Source organism: Natrix helvetica (genome assembly GCF_964273705.1).
Source record: "Natrix helvetica genome assembly, chromosome: 3".
Taxonomy (NCBI): Eukaryota; Metazoa; Chordata; class Lepidosauria; order Squamata; family Natricidae; genus Natrix; species Natrix helvetica.
Genome location: NC_138549.1, coordinates 94904771 through 94912857, shown reverse-complemented (window position 1 = coordinate 94912857; position 8087 = coordinate 94904771).

The window sequence follows — 8087 nt, the reverse complement described above, 5'->3', positions numbered from 1 at the left end:
ATAAACCAGTTCTTGCTCCTTTGTGGCTATATGACTTCTTGGCGCTCTTAATAAGAGGTCTTTATTGCATGCTAAATATGGCTGCAGATCTGCTACAAACAGTTTGTTACCAACATGCATGTTAATAGATATGATATGTGGACAGGATCACCACCTGTGTTTTGTAACCAAAAAGAACACATTGTTTTTACATTAGCAAGGATCTGAAATGGAACCTTCTTTAACCAATAATGCAGACATCTTTGTTGAATTGCACTAGCAGCATTAAAATATTTTTAAATTTAATAAAACTCAAGTTTCATTCATATGGAACTCCTTGCTATAAAAATGTCTAGGTTTCCATTATGTTTTATCAGTCATGTCCAATTCTTCAAGACTGCCCGGACAAATCCCTGATGTTTTCTTGGGAAGGTTATTCAGAAGTAGTTTGCCATTGCCGCCTTCCTAGGGCTGAGAGAAAATGACTGGCCCAATGTCACCCATCTTGTTTTGTGCCCAAGGAAGTAGTTTTATTTCTAGCTTGATGTCTTAATCATTAAACCAAACTGGCTCTCAAACACATTACACTTCTATCTTAAAAGGTTTGCCATCCAGTTTAATATAGCCTAAAAATCCCTCAAGATACTAAATTGCATCTATGGATGTATATCTGCTGGTGGATTCCCACCCTCATTCATTTTTTTAATACAAGTTGGAGTAAAGGCCTTCATCACTAGGGTGGTACAAGGAAACAGTCCAATTTTGATAGCTATATGTTGGTTGTAACATCTTCAGTTAAAGACTCTCAACCCCCACACATGCACATCCCAAACCAGGGATCAGCATCCTGCAGCTTTGGAGACGCATGTGGCTCCCTGCCACCAGTCAGCTCAACAATTGATAGGGCTTACGGTTAGGACAGGTAGGGGAAAAAGGATGATGCACTAGGAGGAGACTCTATGGTGGGGGAACCGGACTTCCAGTCAACTCCAGAATTGAGCGGGGAGCTTCCGGTTAGGCCCTTTGTAGCTCTTTGAGTGTTTAAGGCTGCCGACCCCTGTCTCAAATGGAAACAGACAAAAAGGCTTCAACATCTTCATTGTCATTCATTGTAGGAGCTGCAAATGAGAAACCATACATAGCCCACAGACTGTCCAGTTTTGCACTAATTCCATCTGCTGTGCATTCCCCAAATCTCCTCTATGTGTTCCCCAAATTTCAATCTGTCTTTCAATCAGGAGCTCAAGACAGCATATATAGTCCTCTTTCACTTAGGAAGACAGTGAGATAGTTGGGCTGAGAGAACGTGATTGATACACAGTCACTCAATAAAGCTGCTGAATTACAACCTTAGTTTCCCTGCTCCTAATCTGATACCTTAACTACTATTCTGGATGTTTCCAGTTTATTTACAGAAGTGAAGATGGGAAAAAAAACTGAACATCTAAATGGACTGAAATAGTGGAGGTCAACCCTGTATTGGTGAAAACTCAAATAACATTATTATATAAAATCCGTTTATGTAATTATTCTACTTTGCTTGCATGCTGCCCATTCTCATAAGCTCTAGATGACTAACAATATCAGTATAAAACAATACAATTCAACATAAAGTTCAAGTGGATTTAAGAAATTCCACAAAGTAAATAGAATAATGCATAGAGCACAGTATAGATCCGGGATGGTGAACCTAAGGTACACATGCCCGAAGTACCATGCGGAGCCATATTGTCTGACATGTGTGGTGTTGCCCATTTCTTTTCTGGTTTTCTGGCGTGCATGCACATGCAATGATCAGCTCGCCTTCATGCGTGTAGCAGTGCTGGAAACTGGAAGAGCTGGTCTTCCGTTTTCCGGCGAGAGCGTGCTCGTCAGCCAGCTGATCGTCGCACTCACATGCATGCCAATAACCAGAAAACTAGCTGCCCAGTGGACATGCATGCATCGGAAACCAGAAGTTCATTTTCTGGTGTATGCATGTCCCCTAGGCAGCTCCTCTTCCGGGTTGCGGGCCAGATGAGTGTGCACATGCATGCTCCCTTTTTGCATTCGGTGCCGAAAAGGTTTGTTATCACTAGTATAGACGCATCATGTTAAGATATGATGGTTCCAAAAAGAAACTGTTCATTTGAGGCAGGGGGAACTCATGAAATGCATAACAAAGAAAATATTGGTGTGGCTTATGTGGAGATTAGGTATCGTAGGTAGCATGGATATATATGCTTCCAACTTGTGCCATCTGAAATGCCGATCTGTGACTTCCCTTTCCTTCTGCTCATCTGCAAAAGAAAAGAAAAAAATACAGCCCAAGGAGAATTAAAAAAAAATGGCTAAGAATATAAATCAGATGATATACAGTCTGAAACAGAACACAATGAAACTCCAGTATTCATAGGCTTATAATCTGCCAGCTCTTTTTATTTATTTCTCTTTCTTTTTTGTTTCATAACATGTGTGGTCTCTTTCAGTTTGGGAGAAAATCAGTATATTTTGTCAACTTGATAAATTTATTCTCTTTGTTTCCTAGCTTCAGTCAAAATTTGCCACTGCCTCCCATATTCAGATGTCAAAGGCAAGCCAATAAAAGCTCTTTGCTTTCCCTCATGATTGTGCATTCTGCTTCATATTTTGCCTGGCTTCCTAGCAGAGATTTAGTTATTGCTTAATAATTTTCTCCATTCGTGGCTTTTGGGGGAGAAAAAACTTTCACTAAATAGACTTGCAATGTTACTGTTTTCACTTTCCTTTTCTTGAAGAAATGGGTCAGCTCATATCAAAAACCTCATCCAGCATTGTGTTTTTGAAAGAAATTAGCGAAGGTTTTCAATAAGAGATACTATAAATGATCCTTAAGGGTGGAAAGATGGAGAATAATTCAGAGGGAGAAGAAGTTAAAGGACCAAATTATATATATATGCATATGTAGGTCTTGGCATATTTGGGTCTTTTCCCATGTACGATTGAGAGTATCTTGGCGATGTTTCGACGAGGTCCCACTCGTCATGTTCAGGCTAGTGCCTTCAGCTTCGTGCTTGTGCGAACAAAGAATAATCAGAGCTGCCATCTTTCTATAAATATTGGTGGGAGGTGTGTGGAGTGCTGGCTTTGTTGCTGTAAGCGGATTGGTTGGCTGTGTTGTAACATCTTGATTAGTTGTTGATGTTTGCAGATTAGTCGGCTGTTTTGTAATATCCTGTGTGGCTGAGGTACTGACTGTGTGCCTATTGTTCTTTTGTATTGTAATGATCTGGGTAATGGGCTGTGTGATGACATCCTGAGCTCTATTGTAGTGATATCCTGAGTCCTGTGCTGCAACCTCCTGGGGGTTGGCTTCATTGTAACATCCATGGGTCTTTGTGTTGTAACCTCCTGAGTTCTGTGATATAATGTCCTGAGCAGATAGCTGAGGTGTAACATCCCGGGCTTGGTTTGGCTCCAAGTTTGCGGTCTGGCCATGTGTTCATGGCGTGTGCCAGTTTGCTTTGTGGGGGTTTGGAGAAGGGTGCACAGGACTCAGCACAGGACTCAGGATATCACTACAATGGCCTGAGTGGTGGGTTGGGCTCGTTTGTTGACTAGGGCTGATTTCCAGGTGTCTGGTAGGCGGGAGGTATCATCACATTTATTCATGTTGTGGGGGTGTTTCTCTATTTCGATACTTTCCATAATTATTCTCTTGTTGAAGTGTTCAGTTTTGGAGATTAATTTGGTTCCTTCAAAATTAATTTCATGTCCTGTAGCTTTAAGGTGCTGGAAAAGGAATACAGGTTTTTTTTTCTTTTTTTCTTGCTGTGTTCTTGCATGCGATGCGTGCATTTATTCTCCTTTCCATTTGTCCTATGTATGTTGCAGGAGAGATTTTGTATAGTATTTCGTAGATTCCTTGGTTTTCTAGCTGGATTTTGTCTTTGGGGTTTCTTAAGATGTTGGCTATTTTTGGTCAGTATTGAAGGCTGTCTTGATATTGTATTTGTGGAGAATTTTGCTGATTTTATCTGTGGTGCCTTTCTGTGTTTCGGTTTTTTGGGGGAGTCTCTCTTTGGATTAGTTACTGGCTGACCAACCGCACTCAACGTGTAGTTCTCAATGGAACTGCATCTACATGGAGGGAAGTATGCAGTGGAGTACCCCAAGGCTCTGTTTTAGGCCCAGTACTCTTCAACATCTTCATCAATGATTTGGATGAGGGAATAAATGGGGAACTCATCAAATTTGCAGATGATACCAAGCTGGCAGGAATAGCCAACACTCCAGAAGATAGGCTTAAGATACAGAAGGATCTTGACAAACTTGAACATTGGGCACTATCTAATAAAATGAAATTCAATGGTGAAAAGAGTAAGGTTCTACATTTAGGCAACAAAAACGGAATGCACAGGTACAGTATAGGTGATACCTTACTCAGTAGTAGTAACTGTGAAAGGGATCTTGGAGTCCTAGTGGACAACCATTTAAATATGAGCCAGCAGTGTGCAGCAGCTGCCAAAAAAGCCAACACAGTTCTAGGCTGCATCAACAGAGGGATAGAATCAAGATCACGTAAAGTGTTAATACCACTTTATAATGCCTTGGTAAGGCCACACTTGGAATACTGCATTCAGTTCTGGTCGCCACGATGTAAAAAAGATGTGGAGACTCTAGAAAGAGTGCAGAGAAGAGCAACAAAGATGATTAGGGGACTGGAGACTAAAACATATGAAGAACGGTTGCAGGAACTGGGTATGTTTAGCTTAAGAGAAAGAAGGACTAGGGGAGACATGATAGCATTATTCCAATATCTCAGAGGTTGCCACAAAGAAGAGGGAGTCAAACTATTCTCCAAAGCACCTGAGGGTAGAACAAGAAGCAATGGGTGGAAACTAATCAAGGAGAGAAGCAACTTAGAACTGAGGAAAAATTTCCTGACAGTGAGAACAATTAATCAGTGGAACAGCTTGCCTCCAGAAGTTGTGAATGCCCCAACACTGGAAGTCTTTAAGAAGATGTTGGATAGCTATTTGTCTGAAACGGTATAGGGTTTCCTGCCTAGGCAGGGGGTTGGACTAGAAGACCTCCAAGGTCCCTTCCAACTCTACTATTGTATTGTATTGTATTATAGTTTGGTAATTGTTTTTCTTTGGAATCCATTGGAGATTAATATGTTTGTGAGTTTGTGTAATTCAGTTTTCAGGTGGTCTTTGTCGGCAAGGCATTTGGTTCTGGAGATGAGGGTCTTGGCTACAGAGTTGATCTGTGCAGGGTGGTGATGGGATTGTGCATTTAAGTAGCGGTTGGTGTGTGTTTTGTTCCGGTACATGGTGTGTCCTAGGGAGCCATTTGGGTTTTTTGTAGATTAGGATGTCCAGAAAGGGAAGTTGGTTGTTTGCTTCTATTTCCATAGTGAATTGTATTTTGGGGTGTAGGCTGTTGAGATGTGTGAGGAAGTTGTCAAGTTTTTCTTTCCCTTGTGGCCAAATCACAAAAGTGTCATCAACACATCTAAACCAGAGTTTGGGTTTGTGTTCAGATTTATCTAAGGCATTGGTTTCAAAATGTTCCATGTATAAGTTTCCGATGATGGGTGAGAGGGGTGATCCCATGGGTGCTCCTTCTATCTGTTTGTATCTTTGTCCATTATGGATGAAGTATGTGTTGATTAGGCAGTAGTTGGTCAGGTCCAGGATGTGTTTAGGGGAGTTGTGTTTGTTCTGGATAGCTGTCAAGGCTTCTTTTATAGGCACTTGGGTGAAGAGGAATATAACATCAAAGCTCACGAGTAGGTCGCTGGGTTGTAGGTTTGGGTTCTTTATTGTTTCTATGAAGTGGAGTGAGTTTTGTACGTGTGAGGTGATGGATTCTGTTTAAGGTTGGAGTTGTTTGGCAAGGAATTTGGGAAGATTCTGTAGAGGTGAGCCTATGGAGCTGACTATGGGTCTGAGTGGTATTCCTTCTTTGTGTATCTTGGGGAGGCCATAGAGTTTGGGGCATCTGGAAGATTTCTCTCTGGGGATGATTCTTTGCTGGATCTCTTCACTGATGGGAGAGGCTTTTATTTTGGATTTTGGTGAGTGTAGCTTCAACTCCACATATGATGTCTTCAGTGGGGATGCATTTAGGAGTGACTGCAAAGTTGAAGGGACATTGGTTTCAGCTGTGGTGAGGGTTCTGTCTGATATATTGTGTACTGTTTGTTCCATGAGTTGCTTTGCAGTCATCCCTAAACGCATCCCCACTGAAGACATCATATGCGGAGTTGAAGCTACACTCACCAAAATCAACCCAGATGAAGCCAATAAAATCAGACTTGCAGTCAGCAATGTCCTTTGCTCCAGTAATCCACCCAGAAGCAACTTACAGCAAGAAGAAGAAATAGCACTCACCAACCTGAGGAAAGACAACAACATAATCATTCTCCCAGCAGGCAAAGTTAATGGCACAGTAGTGAGGAACATGTCTGCGGGCCCGCAAGCCGTTGCCCCAGCACAACTCCACCACACATGTGTCTGTGCCTCCCTCCAGCCAGCTGATTTTGGGGTCTCTGCCATGCATGTGGGGGGGGGGAACATTCAGGAGACGAATACACATGCAGGGGATCTCGCATGCATGTGCAGGGATGAGGAGTCGTGCATGCACAGCAGGCAGGGGGAGCACCCCCTTCCTCAGCCTGTTTTTGGTCCCAGGAGGCTGCAGGGAGGCCTATTAGGCCCAAAATGAGGCATGGTGTATAATGTACGTAAGCACAGGGGGGCACAGAGTGTGTGTGTCACACATGCATTACAGTTTGGGTGTGAGCTTTTGGCACGTGACAACAAAAATATTAGTCATCACTGATATAGATAATCCTTGGCTTACCACCATTCAGTCAGTGGCCATACAAAGTTATGATAGTGCTGAATGAGTGATACTTACAATTGGTGGTTGGAGTTTCAGATATTGCCATGTCCCCACCGTCGTATAATGATGATCCACCACTTGGTGCTTGGTTCACCATTATGATATTATAGGATTCCACAATCACATGATTGCAACTTTTGAAAGTCCTTGGTGGCTTCCCACAAGCAAAGTCAGTGGGGAACCCAGCAGGAAGTCAGAAATAGCTCTCATAGGAGGTCCTTGCTTAATGATCCACACAGCTCTTGTTTAAGGATGACAAACCAGGACTGCTGGAAGTGCTGTCACTAAGCAGCATGGTTACACAATGTCTCACTTAACAATTGTAATTATAGTCCCAATTGCTATCATAAGCCAAAGAGCTAGCTGTATCATCTAGAGCAGTGATGGCAAACCTTTTTTGGCTTCCGTGCCAAAAGCAGAGGGAGGGCAGGGGGGTCGTGTGTGGGCATACCACACCCATAATGCTATGCACATGACCACGCCCCCACTTTTGGCACAGGTTTTTTTCGCTCTCCAGAGGCTTTGTAGGAGCCTGGGGAGGGCAAAAACAGCCTACCCTGCCCAGGAGCTTCCCTAAAGCCTCCGGAGGGCAAAAAACAGACCTATGGGGAATCCAGAAGTTCGGGAAAGTCCGTAGGTCTGATTTTGACCTCCGGAGCCTTCAGGAAAAACCTTTTAGGGCAAAAACCAGCCCTACAAGCAAACCGGAAATGACTTCTGGGTTCTGATTTGCCCGTAGGGCCAAGGAAGCCTCCAGAGGGCGAAAAACAGCCTCAAAAGAAGTATGCCCTCACGTGCCCTGACAAATGGCTCTGTGTGCCGCCTGTGTGCCATAGGTTCGCCATCACGGCTCTAGAGGGTCTAAAATCTTACACTTAAAGCTGCAGCAGCAGTTACAACTCTAAATTCATTTAATAAAAATATATAAAGAGCTGAGATTTCTGAGAAAAAGGTGGGAAACCACTGCCTACAGTTGGTTTCTTCAGAACTGTGGATTGTCAAAACATGCAGAAAATTATAATAATTGTAAACTGCCACTTACCGCCCCCAAAACACAGATAGCGTTAAGGATAGTTTGTGAGTGCTATCATAGCAGCAACTCCTCTCAGGAAAGAGCCTTTGCTGCCCTCAAGAAGGATTTAAAAAGAAGTGGAATTGATTTTTGAAAACCTATCCCAAACACATATTAGCTATGCCCATTGGAAGGGAAGAGGAATAGGCTACTCCCCCCCCCC